The 21,502-nt window shown below is 47.9% G+C and overlaps 1 long non-coding RNA gene across 1 annotated transcript; it reads left to right on the top strand.

Moving 5' to 3' along the window:
• The first annotated feature begins 5,432 nt into the window (after positions 1 to 5,432).
• LOC138461502 (uncharacterized) lies at positions 5,433 to 7,090 on the top strand. The gene is made up of 4 exons (XR_011264656.1): positions 5,433 to 5,514; positions 6,072 to 6,190; positions 6,294 to 6,400; positions 6,507 to 7,090. It is a non-coding gene; the product is annotated as an uncharacterized lncRNA (long non-coding RNA).
• Positions 7,091 to 21,502: the final 14,412 nt, after the last annotated feature.

Raw genomic sequence — 21,502 nt, 5'->3', positions numbered from 1 at the left:
CCGCCCTAGCAGCAATTGGGAAAGGGAACCTGCAAGCAGCAGTGCCAATTCAAGCATCACTGAGGCAGAGGAGGAGGCGGCGTAGGCGCAGGAGGCAAATCAGGAACTTGTGGCCATCCGAAACATCAATGTACAGCAGGTACCACCCAGCAGGCAGCCAGCAATACCCTGCATCAGGGCCTCACCCTGAAACCTGACCCCAAGTCAAATCCATACATTATACCGGCTTGACAGGGCCTCAATCATATATATCGTCACTCTCATTGAAGAGGACATCAGCAGCCACATTGGCACCAAGACTGCAATCCCCCCACTGCTGAAGGTAGCCTCCTTACTGAATTTCCTCACCACCGGAAACCTATCAGCACACTGGTGGGGAGCTGCACGGGCTGTCACAACCCTGTTTTTCCAGGACACTGGTCCAGGTACTGGATGCGCTGCTGAGCCATGAATAAGAGCACATTTCCCTACCCCGTGCCACTGCCCAGGTCATTATCACCAAAGGGGCCTTCCATGCCATTGCCGGCATGCCCAATTGCATAGACGCATTAGATTGCACGCACTTGGAGCTGACTGTCAGACATGCATTTGAGGCAGTGTACTGCAATCAGAAGCAATTCCACCCACTGAACGTCCAGATGGTCTGCGATGCCCAACAAGTCATCACGTATTGCTGTGCACGTTTTCCGGGGTACACACACGACTCGATGGTCTTGCAGAATTCAACATTGCCACGCTACATGGAACGTTATGCGGGACAAAGCACATGGCTGTTGGGTGAGTACAACTGCCAATGCATGACCCCTGTGTTTTGGGGGGGGGGGTAGTCATTGCCCACAGTGTCCCAGGCAGTTGGGCGAGCACAACTGTCAATGCATGACCCTTGTGTGTTGGGGGGCGGGAATCATCAAGGCCCACAGTGTTCCAGGCAGTTGGGCGAGCACAACTGTCAATGCATGACCCCTGTGTATTGGGGGGGATTAGACAAGCACCAATACACAAGCAGCAGAATCCACACAGCTTACCACGGCGACTTGAATATTGCACCATGCCATGTCACGCAAAAAGGAGCCCTGTCCATCTCCATGTACACCCTAGCCATGGGGTGGCAATACATGCAATTGCAACATGAGGATGTGAGTACCCCCCCGCCCGATGTGTATTTGCCACTCCCATGCACACGATAGGCGCATCTCATGCTGTGCGCAGTGGCCACACCTTTGTAGTGATCTGTGTCTGCCTGATGCAGATCTGCCCATCACATCACAATGCCAAAGTCACCCACCACATCTGGACACACGTACATTACAATGATTGGAATATGTTCTTGCGTAACATCACTCCACAAACATAAGCATCACAGGACCCAGCATGGAAATGTGATCCAAGTGTGCACAATAGATGAATCAAACATCGGAATACCAGAAGGGGCATCTGTGGACTGCATCTGATACAGACAGTAATACCATAAACAGTAACATGACCCTTACTTTCACCCCCATGCAGGTGATGCCGGATATGCACTCACGCCATGCCTGATGACGCCCATACGACGGCCACGAAACAGGCATGAGGAGGCCTAAAACCAGGCACACATACGTACACGTGGCGTAATAGAGTGGACCTTTTGGACTGCTGAAGGACAGGTCCCGCTACCTAAGCAGATCAGGTGGCGCCTTGCATTACAGCCCGGTGAAGGTAGGGAAAATAGTGCTGGCATGTGCTACGCTGCACAATCTGTGCATACGCAGGAACATTCCACTGCCACTGGACATGGAGCCAGCAGATGAGGATGAGGATGATGATGATGATGACGGTGATGGGATGGGTGCACTACAAGGCCGGGGTGCCATTGATGGACAACATGCACGTGGAGCACTCATACACAATTTCTTCTGATATACTTCATATGCACATTCAGCACTTCATGTCGTAGCACTACAGTAAATGATTTATATACACACGAAATGAGATTGTCCACTCGTCATTTGCATTTTCACACCAGTGTATTATTGAATTACCAGGGGAAACAGGTTTTGGATTGCAATGAAGATCACACGTGCCCTCTCAGCTCCCCAACGTACCCGCCCACCAACCAGGCCAAAACATGCTATCCCCACTAAGGACCACCCCCACCTCCCCAACGTACCCACCCACCAACCAGGCCCAAACTGACTATCCCCACTAAGGTGGTGACTACCTTGCCTCCCCTTTCTACCTCCTCCTTGGCAACCTTTCCTTCCCCTTCCCTCTCTGCCACTTCTCGGACTCCTTCTACACAGGGCGTACCTCTGATCTTTACCCCTCCCCGGAAGTCCTTCAAGGATGGCAACCTTCTCCATGTTGCCACTCTTAACTCTCGCTCTGCTGTCAAACACTCCTCTGATATCATATCTGCTGCCTTCTGGAAGAACTTGACTTGGATGTCCTTGGTCCCTATATACAATTTGAGTAAATATGAACTATCACCAGAAGAAGAAGACATACTATTGAAAGGTCTATCTTTTGTTCCTACTACTAGGGCCCAAAGTTTTGAAACGGAAATAGAACTACAAAGGTTTTTCCGACTAATTAGATTAAAATATTTCTTCAGAAACCCCTCCACCAAAGAGAAAGAACCTAGCACCACAGGCCTTAAACCACCTTCTAAATTTGTACCATTGAATTCAATGGTCAGTCCATCTATTATAGCCTTTGAGAACCGTATTATTGCGGAAACAAAAACTTTGCTGACCTTGAAAAACAATGGTAAAGATAATCTATCTAAGAAAGAAAGAGAAGCTCTCTCCAAACTTAAATCAAACAATACTTTCATAATCAAGCCTGCCGACAAGGGAGGGGGCATAGTCCTCTGGGACAAGCAAGATTATGACACAGAGGTCAAGAGACACCTTAATGACCCCTTATCTTATCGACAACTACCCCTTGATCCCACCAGCAGACTGAAAGATGAAATAATTAGTCTGATGAAATATGCGTTCGATGAGGGCTGGATTGATGAGGACGAACAGTCCTTCTTAATCAACCTGAACCCTACAACCCCGGCTTTCTATATCTTGCCAAAGGTACATAAGAACTTATCTAAACCACCGGGTCGCCCTATCGTAGCAGCTATTAATTCTGTTTTGGAACCTCTATCGATGTATGCAGATTGGTTTTTGCGGCCATTCGTGGGCAAGATGCAATCATATATTAAGGATACTATGAGTATGATAAAAACCATTGCAGAAATCCAAATTGCACCAGAAGATATACTAGTCACTCTGGATGTTGTAGCTCTCTACACGAGTATACCTCAACAAGATTGCCTCACCGTAATGTCTAAATACCTTAACCTACGTACTACCACCCTGACGAAAGTGCCTACGGCCTTCATACTAGAATGTATTCGTCTGGCTTTGAGAGAAAACTTCTTCCTATATGAAACAACTTTCTATAACCAGTTACAAGGGACTAGCATGGGTGCTACATTTTCACCTGACCTTGCTAATTTATACATGGACGACTTTGAAACTAAATTCATCTACAACTGTACCAATCCTTTTAAATCTAACATCATCGCATGGTACAGATACATTGACGATGTGTTTATGCTCTGGCGAGGCCCTCTATCATCTTTGACAGATTTTCATTCCTGGTTAAACCTCCAAAATCCGTGTATCCAATTTACTATTGAATATAATAACATCAAAGTTTCCTTTTTAGACTTAGAGATCGTGAAGACTAATGATGGCAAATTGGAAACAGTTCTCTATAAGAAACCGACAGATAGAAACACACTTCTTAATTACACAAGTTTTCACCCGAAAAGTCTGAAAGAGGGCCTCCCTTTCGGTCAATTTCTGCGAATCCGCAGAAATTGTTCCCAGATATCATATTATAAAACATATGGCCAAGCTCTTAAGACTAGATTAAAGGACCGAGGCTACCCAAAACAAACCATCCAAACAGCCTATAAAAGAGCACAACATATGAATAGGGAGAACTGCCTAAACCCGGCACAGAAAACCACATTGAATAAGATCACTTGTGTGAGTACCTATAGCCCTATAAGTGCCCCTCTGTGGAAAACCATTTTGAAACACTGGGACATGCTAAAAACAGAGGACTTCAATCCAGCAAAACCCCGTTTTGCATTTAAAAGGCAAAAAAAATCGGAGAGATAACCTGGTACACACCTATCCATCTCCAGAAACACCACAAACCACCCAGAATACAGTGACAGGACATCACAAATGTGGCAAATGCTCAGTTTGCCCACAAACGAAGAATATGAAGAATATCACCCTAGGTACCGCAGTAATTCCCCTGCGAGAATTCACTAACTGCGCCACTGCATGGGCGGTTTTTGTTATTCTCTGCCCCTGTTACCTAGCATATATTGGTAAAACAAAAAGGCAGGTTAGACAACGAATTTGCGAGCATAAATCGTGTATAAAAAACCAAATAGGGAACAAACCGTTGGTGGCTCACTATGTGCAAAAACAGCACAAACCGACAGAGATGCTCTGGTGCGTCCTACAGCTGGTTAAACAAGCTATAAGAGGTGGTGACCGGGATCTGGCTCTAACCAGGTGTGAACAACGCTGGATTTATGAAACCAATTCAGTAAAAGGAGGTCTAAATGTAGCTGTCGAATGGAATAAATTTCTGTGAAAGAAGGAACAAATGCTCTATGTGTGGCACTATGTTATCTGTTTCCTTCCCATGTTTAACTAATACAAGTTTACTCCATCTGATGGTACAGAAACGAGAAAAGCAACACTTCTGGGCGTTGTTTTCTATGGTAAATTGCTTGTATAACTGTAATATTAACTGATTACATACCATCTAAGATTTTGTACACAAACATGGCTGATGGTTCCCAATACAACGCAGAATGTACAGGCCAAGTGCTCTGGATATATGACCTCCTAAAACGATCTCTCCCCCGTGTCTGTACACTGCAATTAGACTTGGACAAAGCATTAGCATGTCAATGTCATGTGATAACACATTATGCACGGTCTCGCACAAATATTATGTTGAAGGTCTCCAATGCAATGTCTTATGTACCGGCTAAATGCCAACAGGGAAAGCGGTTTGTAAATAATATCCACTTCCCTGCTTTGTACAATGTAACTGTGTTTGACTCTTACAGAGTATATTTCTCTCTCTGCTTACATCAATATATAGACTGTACTACCTGTATAAACTACATTTCCCAGCAGCATTGTAGTTGTCTCGAATGCATCACATACAGAACACTCAGCCCAAAGGTTTTTTCGTAAACCACAAGCGTTAGAGCGTGACCCTGGTTTATTTAAAGAACAGCACGAGGTTTGAGAAGCAGCTAGCAAATTCGTATGTGCAAAACCCTTTTTTTTTTTTTTTTGAATGCGCACGTGATTTTACATCACGTGATTATGACGCTCCTTTAAATAACACACTTAGCCGGCAAGAAATGTTTCCCGGTGTAACAGCAGACTCCTGATTTACTCGAGCGCAAGGAACTTGACTGGCCCCTTGCTGTAGGTGAGTTATGATACGATACAACGGTGCATTTGGCACAAGTTATTTAAATAATTCCATCCGCTTATTTGACAACGCGTGGAATCACTGGTTTAGCAAGTCACTGCATGAGACCCTTCAGAATTATGAAGGCAGTGGGTTATTATATATGCATCTACCTCGTAGCACGTCCATAGCTGGAATTCGGGGTTTTGGTAATCAATTGTGATGCCTTGAAAACACGTGATAGACTTCAGAGCCCATAAGTCACTGGGTTACCTGATCTGCGTATATTTATTTAGCACGCAACAACTCAATAGCTGTCATCCACGACTCCTTATAAACATGAGTAAGAACACATTTTGGTGCTCTACCCATGTTTTGTACGTAGCTTTAAATGCCATGTTGCGTTATTCAAATGGCTCAACAAGATTAATGCAACTTTAAGCAGAACGTGTGCATAATTATGATAGGTTCTGGCACTTTATATGGATGGAAAATCACTAATTAAATAGAAACAAATTAAGAATTAGAATTTACTTAGTGTAATCAGCCCTGACCGATTCTGTTACTTCCTACAGCTGCTGCTCATCCATACTAACAGATGAAAGTGCCTGCAGTATGAATACAGCACCACCGTGAACTAAGCTGAGTGGAGTTTCTTGTCTTCACCAGTTCGTCACAAGTTTAACCACTAAAGGTATTTTTAACCAGTTAGTGTTACTAACTGACAAATATTCAAGTGACTAAGTAGCGCATAGCCAATACTGGCGCCTTATTGATGACTGTATGTATTTTTACAGATACAGTGCATGAAAATAAACTGAATGCGCGACATACGTTTAGGCGCCGGATGAAAATGCCGATTAAAGTTACCATACACGTCCCAAAGAAATTGAGAAACACTCAGGTTAGTCCAAGAAACTACGGTTTCAACACTGTCAGTTACCACCGTTTTTAGTTTTGGCTGATAAAATGCCTTTAGTAAAACACCTTTTTTATGTATTCCATTTTAGATATTCTATTAATGGGAAAGTATCTATTACTGAAAACAACAAAATTGTCCCTGTCCTGAAGACAGCCACTATTACCATCAGAACCAACGGCACCAGAGAGAGTTCCGTATGAGTCAGAAAGGCCGAAACATATGTCGACTTGCTAATAGGAACTTTTTCACTTTCTTGATTCCTATCTCTCACTTTCAGTAAATTGCAAAAGGGCAGCTGACGTGTATCAAGCAACTCGCAGTTACCCTACACCAACATAGGTAAATTAGAACAGAGTGGTTAAGAATCAAAACACAGAACTAGATCACCCGCTCTGGTCAAAAAACCTTTGATGCATACATTACAGTTGGGAGACTCCAATATATTTGACTCTTCCCTGAAATTATATGTGTCCATGCTTGCAGTAATACACATTGTTTTTCCCGTTACCTTTCTCCATGTAATCTGGCATCTCGAAAGGCCTGGTGGGTTTACACCAGTTAGATTGTAAGTGACTAGCACAGTTTGTTTTTTTAGATCTAGGCGCTTGAATGCCCTTTTTATTTTAGGTATGTGTTGTCTGAACAATAAAAAGAAAATATTTTTGTAAATTACGCGTGGTATGAGTAATCTTAAAATTACATGAGATTACCTTGGATTTAACCTGGTGTGACTCAGGGTCTTAAGGTAGGGGAAAGCGACCTATTATCCTTTGCTTTCAGCTTGGTCTCACCGAGACATGGTTCACGGCCAGCTCTGTCACTAGCTTTGACATGCTCCTACCTGACGGCTACAAGATCCTCTCTGCTCCCAGGTCCAATCGCTCTGGTGGGGGTGTAGCCGTGATCTGCCCCGAGTGGATCCCTGCCTCTGTCACTCCTACGCAGGCCTAGTCCTCTTTTGAAGGCCTCGTCTGCAGGCTCTCTCTCTCCTCTAGCCATTCCCATACTTTGGCTACTATCTATCGACCACCTGGTCAGATCTCCTCCTTCCTCTCTGAGTGGGCGGACCTCTCCCCCTCACTCCTGGCCTCTACCACTCAACTCCTCCTTCTTGGAGACCTCAACATCCAACTGGATGCCTCCTGTCCTCCCTCTGGACTCTTTCGCGACCTCTGCAACTCTCTCTCACTCACTATTCTCCACTCTGGCCTGACTCACTCTGCAGGGCACACTCTGGATGTTCTGATCCCCTCAGACCTTCCCCTCTCTATCCCTCTCACCACTCTTCTCTCCTGGGGTCATCACTTTCTCCTCTCCTCCCACCTCACCCTCCCTACACCCCAGGCCAAACCGCTCCCTTCATTGCCACCCACCTTCTCGGTCATCCGACCCATGAAGCGCATAGCAGCTGAGGCTTTCGCCGCCACCTTCTCACCCTCCCTCCCCCTTTGGCTGACTCTCACCCTGACACTGCCCTCGCCACGCTCCACTCTGCTATATCTGACACTCTTGATATCCTTGCCCCTGTCATGAGAATCTGCCTGGCTACCTGGATACCCTCTCCACCACACTTTGGGACTGTTTCTGTATTCCTACAGTCCCCCTACCAGCCCTTGACTCCTGATGTATGCACTCACCCTTGTACTGCACTGTCCCTGCTCCCTCTAACCTGCGCTTGCGTGATCTGAATGACACCTGGCCTAGTAGGATCATTGTCCGTACTCCCTTTGTCTCCCTCCCTTGCCTCGTCGCGCCTTGAAACACTTGTGTATAGGCGCGTTATAAATGCCATATCATATCATCATATCATGGTCCACCCCCACCTCCCCAACGTACCCACCTACCAACCAGGCCCAAACTGACTATCCCCAGTAAGGACCACCCCCACCTCCCCAAAGCAACAGCCTCCTGCAGCTGTTGCTGAACAAGTTGTGTCAGACTGGTTTGGTGCTCTTCGATCCGCTGTAGGTGGGCGCTTAGTTCCTGGATGGAAAATGTGGGGGAGTGCATTGGACTATGCAATCCCATGGGGCTGAATGTGTCCAGCTGCTCCGGTGTGGTGTTGCCCCCCTCATTTGCATCCTCTGGTGCCTTGGTGGCCTGGTCTACATGCGCACTTTCGGTGCTGGCTGCATCATTGTCGCTTGTTGGCCCCCACGCAGTAGTGGGTGTAATGGAAGTGGCTGCAGGGGGAATTGGCGTTAGCACATGCTGGGCTTCAGGCGCAGCAGGGATGGTGGTGTCTGTGGTGTCGTGCACCGTCACCGTAGCAGAGGTGGCTGGCAGAGGTGTTGGCAGTCGCTTGCTGGCATTGCCTTGTCTGACGGCCTCGTGCAGTCCCCCTCGCCGTTGGCTGTTGTGCTGTGTCACTGTCGGTTGATGTACTTGTGGGGGATTGTAGAGCATGCTGTTAGTGGTGTGACAGGATGTGTATGGGGCAGTCACATGCAACACACTCCTCATGCTTCATCCAATAGCAAGTACACTCATTGATGGGTGATGCACTCAGGTGTGTGGATCAAGGCTTGCACACAGTTGCATGCCGTCTAGCTGCCCGGGTGGTGTTGTAACATGGGGGTGTTGGGAGTGGTGGGGTCAATGGTTGATGTGTTATATGCCTCTAAGCCCTGGCTGGGGGGGTCAATGGTGGATGTGTTATTTGCCTCTAGGTCCTGGCTGGGGGGGTCAATGGTGGATGTGTTATGTGCCTCTAGGCCCTGGCTGGGGTGAGGGGGGGGTGCTGGTCTTCCTTCATTCACACTCATCGCTTAGCACTCTGTGTACTTACCAGCATCGCCAGGTGTGCCTGCTCCGACCTCTGAATCACTGACACCCTCAATCCGCTCAAGGTGCATGATGCTGCTGCACCTCTCCTCCCATGTTTGGAGCTTTAGTGGGGAATGTGGTCCCCCTCCTGTGCCACTACTCAGCTGGCGGTGTGCTGCAAGCAGGTTCCAGAACCACAGCCGCAAATTGTCCCACCGCTTGTGGCAGTCTTTCACCGTCCACACTGTTATGCCCAAAGCTGTGCACTTCTGTGCAACCTCCGTCCATATCCCTTTCCTCCTCTGCTGCGTGCTACACCTCTGGTCTACGCTGAACAGTGTTGGTGCATTCTCTACAATGTGCTCGCCAAGCACAGTAAGCTCTGCCTCGCTGAAGCAGGGTTTCAGCTGTCGGATGGCTGGGGCCCTTGATGATATTGCAAATGATGGATTTGAGCACTCACAGGAGCTGTGGGACTTGTGGTTGCAGAGGATTGCAATGGATTGAGCTTTTTGTAATGGCTGCTGCTGCATTTCCGGTTTTCGCGATCGCTGTATTTCCAGTCCGGTATCTCCGCATCCGCTGATTCCAGCATGGCCGTGGCGGAAACGGATGTACTGCTGCAGTACTGCCTGGTGAATCCGTCTCTGTGGGTGTTTCCGTGATGGCAGTGGGGCCGTTTCCGCACTGATCTAGGGTGCACAACCAACAAGACATAATTGTACCTTGATTCCGCATGCTTGTGGTCACGGAAACGGTGTCACCACCATCACGGTAAGACTGGATTCCGGACCGGCTAACTTGTAATGAGGCCCATGGACTCCAAAGAAGCACTTCTTCAGAAAAGAATTTCTAGATGTAAAGACTGGTAGGAGAGTGGTCGATAAATCAACCAGAGGGGGGAGTGTAGAGGAGGAGCCAAGTACCTCTACCGTAGGTCCCGCACCAATTCTGCATATATGTCGTCAGCCAGAAATTGCGACATGCACAAAGCCAATAATGATACCCATACCATGAAGAGTCCTTGAAACAAGGTATTCATTGAGAAAACCCGATATGTATCTGCGAAGAAATGACGGTCTTCTGAAGGAAGTTCCGGAAGAAGTGTGAAGATGAATGAAAGAGAAGACTGGTGATGTCACATGAAGTAGAAATGACGCACCCAGAAGAGATGCGAACAAAGAAAGATCATATACCTTATAGAATCTGATGGCGAAGTAAAGAATTGAGCAACAATTCATGTGCGGAAAGAAGATTGCACGTGCGAAGAAGCACTGAAGAAAATGCAAAGCCATTTAATAAATGTACAGATGCAATAACGCAAGTAGACAAAGTAACCATAAGGCTGGCTATACGTAGTGAATAGACTGCAGGCGGTGCCACTAATATATATATCTGTGTATAGAATATGAATTGTCCACAACGCATTTTAGAAAACTTGTACTGTGTGAATAAAAGGCTGAAAGTGTGGCACAGCAGAATAAAGCAGCTGACGGCGAAGGTAGATTCGAGAAGGCTTGCCTGGCACAGTTTCAAGAGTCGGGCCACAAGAGCCTGGTTATCTACTTGAGAAGATACAATGAACGTGAGAAGGGAGCCGAGCTCCTGTTTGAGGTGTAATGGAAAAACACTAGAAGTGCCAGGTTTTCTTCATTTAATAGTATTAAATACAAAAAGGAGCCCAAAAAGTGGTCTCTAGTCACATGGTCAGATGAAAATAGACTTTGGGGCGAGCTACACCGAGACCAAAAGCTAAGGCCATGCCGTCACTCCCTTTTATTCTCAGGCACAGTGAGCCGTTGCAAGGCCGAGTTCAAAGACTAATTGACTGGCAGACAGCAAGAGTGATGATGAATGTTGGGCTAATTAGGTTGGGGAGGCATGACCAGGCCAAACCACAGCACCTTGGGTACCAGCTTGCGTGCTGCTAGTGAGTGGAATATTCCAGAAGGGTACAGGCGTGCCAACCAATTGTAGAGGGCCACGTAGCAAGGAGCCCTATAATTTGAGAAGCCAAAAGAACGTTGTGTATTTTCATGACTCGGCAGATGACTTGCACTTGCGGTGGGCTTAGTTGTCCACCTGACCTTAGAGACCAAATCACAATCCCACACCCCATAGAAAGTATACGTAGATGTTCCCTTTAAGCCTATCACATCCCCTAGTAGGTTTTCTTATTTTGTCACGTAGTATGACGTCACGTATGATGAATTTTTAGCACAAAATTGTGTTTTTTTATGTAATGCTTTGAGGAACTCTTGAGAGAGAATACTGTGCGGTGTCCGTTGATGCCCGTTGTACTCCCTGTTTTAACAAGTGTAATTAAGACAGTTGTGTTTTTTCCAAACCTCCTGAGTAGGTCTGATTATTGATGTATGAGTAAGATCTGTATCCCCATCCATCTCAGATATTATTACCTTGTTTTAAAGGACCTCCGGGTTCAGAGAGAACACTTCATGCCACTTGCTTACCTGGACTACGAAAGGTTCAGAATGTGTGCGGTGAAACAGAGAGAGGACGAGTCACTGGACAGTTTCCACGGGCGTCTCCGACACTTGGCAGTGAAATTCACCTTGGACAATGAGGAGAGCATGTTCTGACAACAATTGATCCAGGGGTGCACGTCTGGCAAACTAAGGTGACAAGTATTGAGGGATGCAGGCCTAACCTTAGCCCGCATCTTCAAAATGGGACATTCATACGTGAAGTCAGGGCTTCCAAGATGGAAGCGGCCCTTCACACACTCAAAATTGATGAAGTATGCGCAGTGGGACGCCGTCAGGGAACAGGGTATGCAAAGAAAATCTTGTCCCCCAGGAAAGAATCACCTACTCCACCCATGTCTTGCCCAAGTCCAGATACAATCTCCCAAACCTAGGAGACTGCCCAGCAAAAGAGAGGACATGCAGTCGTTGTGGAGTACCTGGCCACTTTGCCCCAATGTGCAAATCACCTATGCCAGTCATAGTCCTCAAGTGATCCTGAAAAGCCTAGCACCAGCATGCAGAAATCCCTGCAGACGGTAGCGCAGTTTGAACTGGAGATCGATTGGCGGGACCAGGACATCACTGAGGAGGAAGACAAGAAGATTTTCTTCATTTCCAGCATACGTGTTCTATAAAAGAGGAGAAGAAGACAACCAAGATGTACAGTCAGTGTGAATGGAGCAGACACCACAGTGCTTGTGGGCACTGGCACTTCAGTGAATGTGATGGCACAGGGACACTACAAGGCACTACCAGGACCACCAGAGCTAACAGCGGCTAAAGAAAGAATCCTTACATTTGGGGCCCAAGCCCCATTCCCTTGAAAGGGGCATTCATCTCCAGGGTTGTTTGCGACAGACGGTCCATAAAGGTAAGATTCTTTGTCACTGACATCAGCAAGGACACCATGCTCAGCTGTGCAGCGCCGGAAGCACTGGGAATCCTAACTTTTGTGTATGGAGTGTATGCGGAAGACATCAACACACTACTCGAACGGTTCAATGAAGTGTTCGACGGAATTGGAATGATGATAGGGGAACCGATAAAACTGCACATTGATGGGTCGGTCCGCCCAGTTGCACTAAAACACTGACTGATAACCTTCCACCTAAGGGAGCTGGTGGATAAAGAGCTAGTCCATCTTGTGAATCTCGACATAATTGAGAAGGTAAAGGGACCTACTCCCTGGGTGTCCCCGATAGTGGTGGCGCGAAAGCTGAAACAGCCAGAGGCAGTAGGCATATGCGTAGACATGAGGATTCTGAATCAGGCCATTAAACGGGACTGACACCTGACCCCCATGGTGGTTGATGTGGTAGGAGTGCTTCAAGGTGCAAGGGTGTTATCCAAATTAGACTAGAGGGCTGGGTATCACCAGGTGTTTCTCCGCCCTGAATCCAGATACATTACTACTTTTACGACGCGCAGTGGTCTATACCAATAGAAACGGCTCAGCTACAGGATATCTTGTGCAGCCACATTTTTTCAAAGTTTTATCAGAGGAGCGCTGGCAGACCTGGAAGGGGAGATCAATATTAGTGCTGACATTTTAGTGTTTGTGGCCTCCAAGGTTGAACACATGGTAAGACTGACTGGAGTAGATGCTGGAGAGAATCAAACAGTTGGCCTGACACTTCACTGAGATAAATGTGAGTTTTTACGCAATCGAATAGAATTTTTTGCATTTGATTTTCACAAAGAAGGTATGTCACCGGCCCCAAGAAAATACAGGACATACAAGATGCCAAGCCCCCGGGGAATATGTCAGAAATACGCAGTTTCCTCGGGGTGGAGAGTTACTGCGGGTGTTTCATTCCAAATCCAGCACCAATGTTGGAAGCTTTGAGACACCTGACAAAAAAAAGGCACAGCATGGAAGTGGACTCTGCTGGAGCAGGAGGCTTTTGAAAGTATCAAGGAGGCACTCACACAGTAGGGTACCCTGGTGTTTCTCAACCCTGGTTTAGAGTCGGAGATAACGGTTGGCGCTAGCCCATTCGGCCTAGGGGCAGTTTTGCCGCAATATGATCCTGAAGGAAATGTGTAGTCGGTGACATGCACGAGTAAGGCCCTCTTGATACCCAGCAGTGGTATTCCTAAATTGAGAGGGAGGCGTTGGCAGTCCTGTGGGCATCCGTTTTGCAAAATTGTGCACCGACCCAGCGTGAAACTGCTTCGCGACCCAGTGCCGAATTGAACAAAAATTGACTAAAGAAATTGCAAGTCAGTCAAAATACTGCACGATCTGTCTGACAAGTAATACTAAAATAAATAATCTTGTTAAAACGTACCATATGACCTTCCCTACAGGTCCAGAGAGAAAAAAAGAGTTTCCCTGCTGAGAACAACAAGACAAATGACATGATGGCAGGAAAAAAATCGTGTAAAGCCTGCTAAAATATCACAGAATCAGTCTGTTGTATGACACTATACATGGAAAAGGAAGCGAGTCCCCACTTCCTTCGTTACATCAATTCAAACTTGAGTCCAACCACAAGAGCATGAAAAGGTCAGTGATAAGCGGAGATCTGGATAAGTTAGCAATCCTAGTCAAATAAACTATTATCAAAATAGCATGTAAATATGTTTTTATCCTACATCAAACACTAACACAAATTTCGCATTTCCACCTTTTGCAGCACTGGAAAGTGTGAAAAATCCGGGGATTTTGTTGAACACTTTTGTGTCACTTCTGAAAAACAAGATTTCGTCCCGAAGAGGGCTAGAACTATAACAGCAGAACACCAGGGATGGTGTTCATGTAAATCCTGTGTCGAAACATATGACATCTAGACACGAAAACCTATGTGTCTTTATACAGCATTAAAACTCCTGTGCTGTGCATTTTAAGCATGTTCCCCCGAATATAACAAGACAATTAATGCTTTGAAAATTAATTTGTCAAGGTGATTTACTATACCTGTCACTTTACTAACTTTAGACACTACGAGTAAAAAATGTGTTTTTGCTGGACTTTTTAATTTTTGTGTGATTCTAACCTGCTTTAAATATTTGTAGGTGTCTTGTGGAAAGCACCAACTATATACATTTGTATGTTTTTTAATTGAATTCATTATTAAAATATGTGTTTATACTTTGTTTATCCTTAGTACAATAATATGTGTTTTATGTGACCTTTAGATAGAAAAAATAGATAATCTATCATTTTGCTCTCCTTGTCCCTGACCCACCTACGTTAGCTGGACTAAAAGAGGGGTAATTGAGTTTTGCTTTCTGTTTGTTACAGTCCTGTGGGAGTGCCACCATTTCTGGATTTACATATACTCGTAATTACTGATGACAAACCCTTGCTGCCCATCCTGGCAGGGTCATCTTCAGAGCCACCCTGTGTATTAAAAGATGGATGTTGGTGCTATTCGAATGCAGAGTAAAGCTGGTGTACCACCCAGGGTCGCGCAATGCAGTGGATTTCCTATCAAGGCACCCTGTTGAGTGGGACGCGAGTGGGCACAAGGAAGCCGCCGAAGCGAAAGAACATGTAGACCTGGTGGTGGAGATGGTCAAACCTGTCTCTCTCTTGGTACAGGAAATGCCAGAAGCCTCTAGTCAGGATGACTTTTTTGCCCAATAAGAGTGGCGATGCAAAGTGGCGACTGGAACATTTTCCTGATGGGGCTCAACAAAAGAATGCAAGAAGCCAAAGTGGAGCTAGAGCAATTATGGAGAGAGAGCCACAAACTGTCATTTACGGACAGTGGACTTCTGCTGCGAGTCGACAGGACTGGTCCTGAGAGTGATTGAACGGGCTCTCCACGGGCATCCGGGCTCTGCCAAGACCAAGGCCATGTTAAGACTAAAAGTATAGTTCCCAAACTTGGAAAACTACGTGGATGCGTTTGTATGAAAGTGCGTGTGGTGTCAGGCTGCAACGCTGGTACAACGGGGACCGCACATAGCGCCAATACCAAGGAGAGAACAACCATGGGACACCATACACATGGACTTTGGGTCCACTGGAATGGGTTCCCATTTCCTAGTGTTCATTGATCAATGGTCCAGATACCCAGAGGTGGAGCTGGTGGACTCCACCTCATTTGACCACATACTGCCAGTAATGGAAAAAGTGTTCCCCAGAGAAATTTGCTTGTAAAACGGTTCTCAATTTCAAGGAAGAGGTATGCCGAATTCCTCCGTAACTGTGGAATAACTCACAAGAAGGATTCCCCATTGTGGCCCCTGGCAAATGAGGAAGTCGAACATTTTATGCGCACGCTCAATAAGGTCTTCCAGATTGCCCATTACCAATGGCAGTGCCTCAAACGAGCCCTGTACTAGTTTCAGCGAGAATACCGATCAACGTCCCATTGCTCGATGGCAGTGGCACCTGCGGAGGCGCTGTTCAGAAGGTGCCCCCGAAGTCTAATCCCACAGAATGAATGTAGAAGACCAAGGGAAATTGACGACACCAGAGTTTGAGGAAAGAAGGCAGGTCAAGAAATGAGCGAGAGAACACACAGAGAAACCTGAAACCCCATGACCTCATAGTGGGAGAGGAAGTACTGGTGAGAAATCGACACCCGGTGGGAAAACTATCCCTCACCTAAGAACCTCATCCCATGGACGTGATCCAGGTGAAAGAGTCGATGATCACTGCAGCAGATGAACGAGGCACTGTGACCTGGAATTCAGGTTTTCTCAGAAGAGTGGGGGAGACTCCCCTACCTGAGGAGGTAAGAGAAGAGTGTGGCAGCTGCGACGGTGATGGTGAAGGAGGCAGTGGCTGTCCCCAAGGCCCAGCAGTTCCTAGCCTGTTAAGTGAGGGGCCCCCATGTGAGGGGGGGACTCGTAGATACCCTCAACAGGAGGGGAGGAGGAGACCCTCCCATTTTGATGACTCTGTCATGCCTGACTGACAAACTCATGAAAAGAAGAATGGTTGTTATACTGTTATGAATACTGTCTGTTTTTCATTGATGTTGAGAGTTACTACTGTTGTTTTACCCTTACGAAAAAGGAGGAGTGTAGTGGGTCACGTGATAGCACGCAACGAAGTGATGCAACTCCGTCGTGTAAGATAATAAAGGGGTGTTCCCATGCCCTCCAAAAGCAGTGCGAGCCCTGAGCCCAAAAAGGCAACACTGTGTGGGTGTGTCCTCTATTACGAGGGGGGGGTGTTAAGCAGGCCTGAGGCTAAACTTATTAATGCCGACAGCAACGTGGACGAGGAATATGGCCGCAATACTGCAGATGAGGACTCCAGAATTGAGCAGAACCCTATAGACGAAGCTTTGAGAACTGTGCATAGTGGTCCAGAAAATGCCCAAAGAACTGGACACATAACCGGGCTTGAAGCCCCTCCAGAACCGGACACTTTCCTGTCCTCTCCTACACCAACAGATCATTCCTTTGATGTCTTGGTGTAATGCCAGATCATTCCTTTGATGTGTTGGTCATTCCTTTGATGTCTTGGTGTAATACCAGATGATTCCTTTGATGTCTTGGTGTCATGCCTGATCATTCCTTTGATGTGTTGGTCATTCCTTTGATGTCTTGGTGTAATACCAGATGATTCCTTTGATGTCTTGGTGTAATGCCAGATCATTCCTTTGATGTGTTGCTCATTCCTTTGATGTCTTGGTGTAATACCAGATGATTCCTTTGATGTCTTGGTGTAATGCCAGATCATTCCTTTGATGTGTTGGTCATTCCTTTGATGTCTTGGTGTAATACCAGATCATTCCTTTGATGTCTTGGTGTAATGCCAGATCATTCCTTTGATGTGTTGGTGTAATACCAGATCATTCCTTTGATGTCTTGGTGTAATACCAGATCATTCCTTTGATGTCTTGGTGTAATGCCAGATCATTCCTTTGATGTCTTGGTGTAATGCCAGATCATTCTTTTGATGTCTTGGTGTAATGCCAGATCATTCCTTTGATGTCTTGGTGTAATACCAGATCATTCCTTTGATGTCTTGGTGTAATGCCAGATCATTCCTTTGATGTGTTGGTGTAATGCCAGATCATTCCTTTGATGTCTTGGTGTAATACCAGATCATTCCTTTGATGGCAGGAAATTCGCGCCAATAAAGAACAGACGGAGCAATAGGGAACACGTCGTATTTCCCCTTTTACACTTACACCACCGAATTTCCCTTTTACACTTACACCACTGTGGTACGTGGAAAGACCCCCACTGCGCATGTGCGCTCTCGCATTTCCCATTTGTACCTGCTTTATGTGACAAGGCTCCGTCACGATCCATTAACTGTGTCCTCTCGGACACGACGGACACAATCTTCCAGCTAAGACTCCCACAGCTCAACACAACACTCTGTGTAAAGCCTCAGGAACCCCAGCACGTGGACAGGAAATCGGGCGGCAACACTGAAGAGGAGGCCTCTAGAATTGAGCAGAGCCCAACAGATGACGCTTTGAGGATGGGGCACAGATAATGTATAGAAAACTGGACAGATACATGAAGAAGAAGACTCCTCCAGAACTGGACCCACTACTCCAGCCGTGACCTGCAGCACTGGACAAAACACTCCAGACATGGCCTCCAGAAATGGACCCACTACTCCAGCCGTGGCCCGCAGCACTGGACAAAACACTCCAGATATGGCCTCCAGAACAGGACTCACTACTCCAGTCGTGGCCCGCAGCACTGGACAAAACACTCCAGACATGGCCTCCAGAACTGGACCCACTACTCCAGCCGTGACCTGCAGCACTGAACAAAACACTCCAGACATGGCCTCCAGAACTGGGCCCAATACTCCAGCCGTGGCCTGCAGCACTGGACAAAACACTCCAGACAATGGCCTCCAGAACTGGACCCACTACTCCAGCCGTGACCTGCAGCACTGGACAAAACACTCCAGACATGGCCTCCAGAACTGGGCCCAATACTGCAGCCGTGGCCCGCAGCACTGGACAAAACACTCCAGACATGGCCTCCAGAACTGGGCCCAATACTGCAGCCGTGGACCGCAGCACTGGACAAAACACTCCAGACATGGCCTCCAGAACTGGGCCCAATACTGCAGCCGTGGCCCGCAGCACTGGACAAAACACTCCAGACATGGCCTCCAGAACTGGGCCCAATTCTGCAGCCGTGGCCCGCAGCACTGGACAAAACACTCCAGCCATGGCCTCCAGAACTGGGCCCAATACTGCAGCCGTGGACCGCAGCACTGGACAAAACACTCCAGGCATGGCCTCCAGTACTGGGCCCAATACTGCAGCCGTGGCCCGCAGCACTGGACAAAACAGTCAAGACATGGCCTCCGGAACTGGGCCCAATACTGCAGCCGTGGCCCGCAGCACTGGACAAAACACTCCAGCCATGGCCTCCGGAACTGGGCCCAATACTGCAGCCGTGGACCGCAGCACTGGACAAAACACTCCAGACATGGCCTCCGGAACTCGGCCCAATACTGCAGCCGTGGCCCGCAGCACTGGACAAAACACTCCAGCCATGGCCTCCGGAACTGGGCCCAATACTGCAGCCGTGGCCCGCAGCACTGGACAAAACACTCCAGACATGGCCTCCGGAACTGGGCCCAATACTGCAGCCGTGGCCCGCAGCACTGGACAAAACACTCCAGCCATGGCCTCCGGAACTGGGCCCAATACTGCAGCCGTGGCCCGCAGCACTGGACAAAACACTCCAGACATGGCCTCCGAAACTGGGCACAATACTGCAGCCGTGGCCCGCAGCACTGGACAAAACACTCCAGACATGGCCTCCAGAACTGGGCCCAATACTGCAGCCGTGGCCCGCAGCACTGGACAAAACACTCCAGACATGGCCTCCAGAACTGGACCCAATACTGCAGCCGTGGCCTGCAGCACTGGACAAAACACTCCAGACATGGCCTCCAGAACTGGGCCCACTACTCCAGCCGTGGGCGACAGCACTGGACACAACACTCCAGACATGGCCTCCAGAACTGGACCCACTACTCCAGCCGTGACCTGCAGCACTGGACACAACACTCCAGACGTGGCCTCCAGAACTGGGTCCAGTGCTGCAGGCCACGGCTGCAGCACTGGACAAAACACTCCAGACATGGCCTCCAGAACTGGGCCCAGTACTGCAGAGGTGTCCTTTAAAACTGGAAGCAATACTCAATTCGAGGTCTTTGGAAATCGCACAATACTGCAGATGAGGCCTCCAGAAAAGTGCTCAATACTGCCAATGAGGCCTCCCCGTTAGGTATTATTTTGAGGATGCGGCCTTCCCTCCTGCAGATCGGGGTCCTCCTTGCCTCTCAGCAACTCCTTGGCTCTCTCCAGGGCCAGGCCATAGTGTTGGGCCACATTGAGTTCACACTTCTGATCAAAGCGCAGTATAAGCCCACGGTCAATATTGTTTTAACGCCTGGACGCCTCTCGTGTCTGGAGGGCGCTTGGTTCTCCATTCATCATTCTGTACTAGTCCCCAGAGCCGCATCCTGTGGCTGCAGGGGCTTAGAAGTGTAGTGGGCTGCCTTAACTCTCAGCTGGCACCCCCTCAACCATGCACCCAGCTCTTTTTCAAGGGGAAGTTCATCCATAACAGTAGGGAAGTAGCTTCTTGTTTGTATATAGCGCCTACATTCTCTGATAGCGCAGCCGTGCAATGGCCAGGGTAAAATTAACTGGGCTCCCTTGGATGGGTGAAATGCAAAATTGATCCCCCCCGGGATGGATTGATTACATGCAATAGATGCATACAGCCTCTGAGCTATTTTAACAGCTTATATGTACTATCTTATGGATATACCTTAATTGGGACACCTTCATAGCGTTTAATATAAACATTATATTTGTTTTGTCTGGCAATAGCTCAGTATACTAATGCAACTGCTGCAGAGATATATGTCTACTGCTTCTGAATATGATAGTCCAAGGTGAGAGGCTGGGAGCGGGGGGGGGGGGAGGGTTGGGGGTTTAGTAGGATGGATTAAGAGGGAGCAGTTCGTAGCCAGAGTCCTCTTGTCCAGTAAGTTGTGTGGGCTTCTGCGGTCGGTCCCTTCCAGAGAGAGAGGGGGGAGGAGGTTCCAGCAGTGGTCCGCCCTGAGGCAGTCTCATGTGACTTAGGGCGTAGTGCATAGGTTGTTCAGAGCCAGCCTAGAACCCATTGAAAGCAGGAAATCCTTTAGGAACAGTAGGGCGTGTAGGTTCTTCCTGAAGATGCGATGGTGACCGGGAAGTATCAGGCCCCGGGGAGGGAGGGATGGGGTCCATGGAGAGCAGGATTCCTCCCCTACATGTGCATGTGTTAGGCTTGTGAGCTTTGTCCTGAAGGTTCTGCTAGTGGACGAATACCTAAATTCTTAGGTGGGACACATATGACCAGAAGTCCCTCTGCAGGCCTAGAGCTGGGCGAGCCTAGTGGGGCTTGCGTTGGCCCGCGACCCACTTAGGGCTCTGGCCTGACCCCCCTCTCGGGGCAGTGCCTGCCCAGAGCAGGAGCCAGCCATGAGCCCCAACGGTTGCCCACACAGTCCTTAGTTTTTTTTTTAAAGACTCGGACCAGTTCGGGCTTCCCGTCCCAGCCGCCTGATTGCCGGTCCCTCCCCAGTCACTCATTGATTGTCTGGAGCAGGACAGGAAGTTAGGCAGACATGCTCCTGTAAGTGTTGCTATCCCACCAGAACCCTGTTATTTTTTGTTGGCCCGCCCCAGCCACTCTTTGATTGGCTGGGGCAGGACTGGAATGCTTCCTGGTGGTGCTGTGAGGCAGCAATGTATTCATACAGGTAAATAAGCCCCTTTGTTACCCCAGTCCCATGTAGTCCCCTTTGTGGCCCCTTAATCCTTTTAGCTGCCCCAACCCCGTTTTGATCCTTTCCTTGATTCCCCCAGTACATTTAGCCCCTTTT

This window comes from Ambystoma mexicanum, chromosome 1p, assembly GCF_040938575.1.
Source record: "Ambystoma mexicanum isolate Mex_15411 chromosome 1p, UKY_AmexF1_1, whole genome shotgun sequence".
NCBI lineage: Eukaryota > Metazoa > Chordata > Amphibia > Caudata > Ambystomatidae > Ambystoma > Ambystoma mexicanum.
Note: the sequence above shows the minus strand (reverse complement) of the source record. Positions and strands in the feature narration are given on the sequence as shown.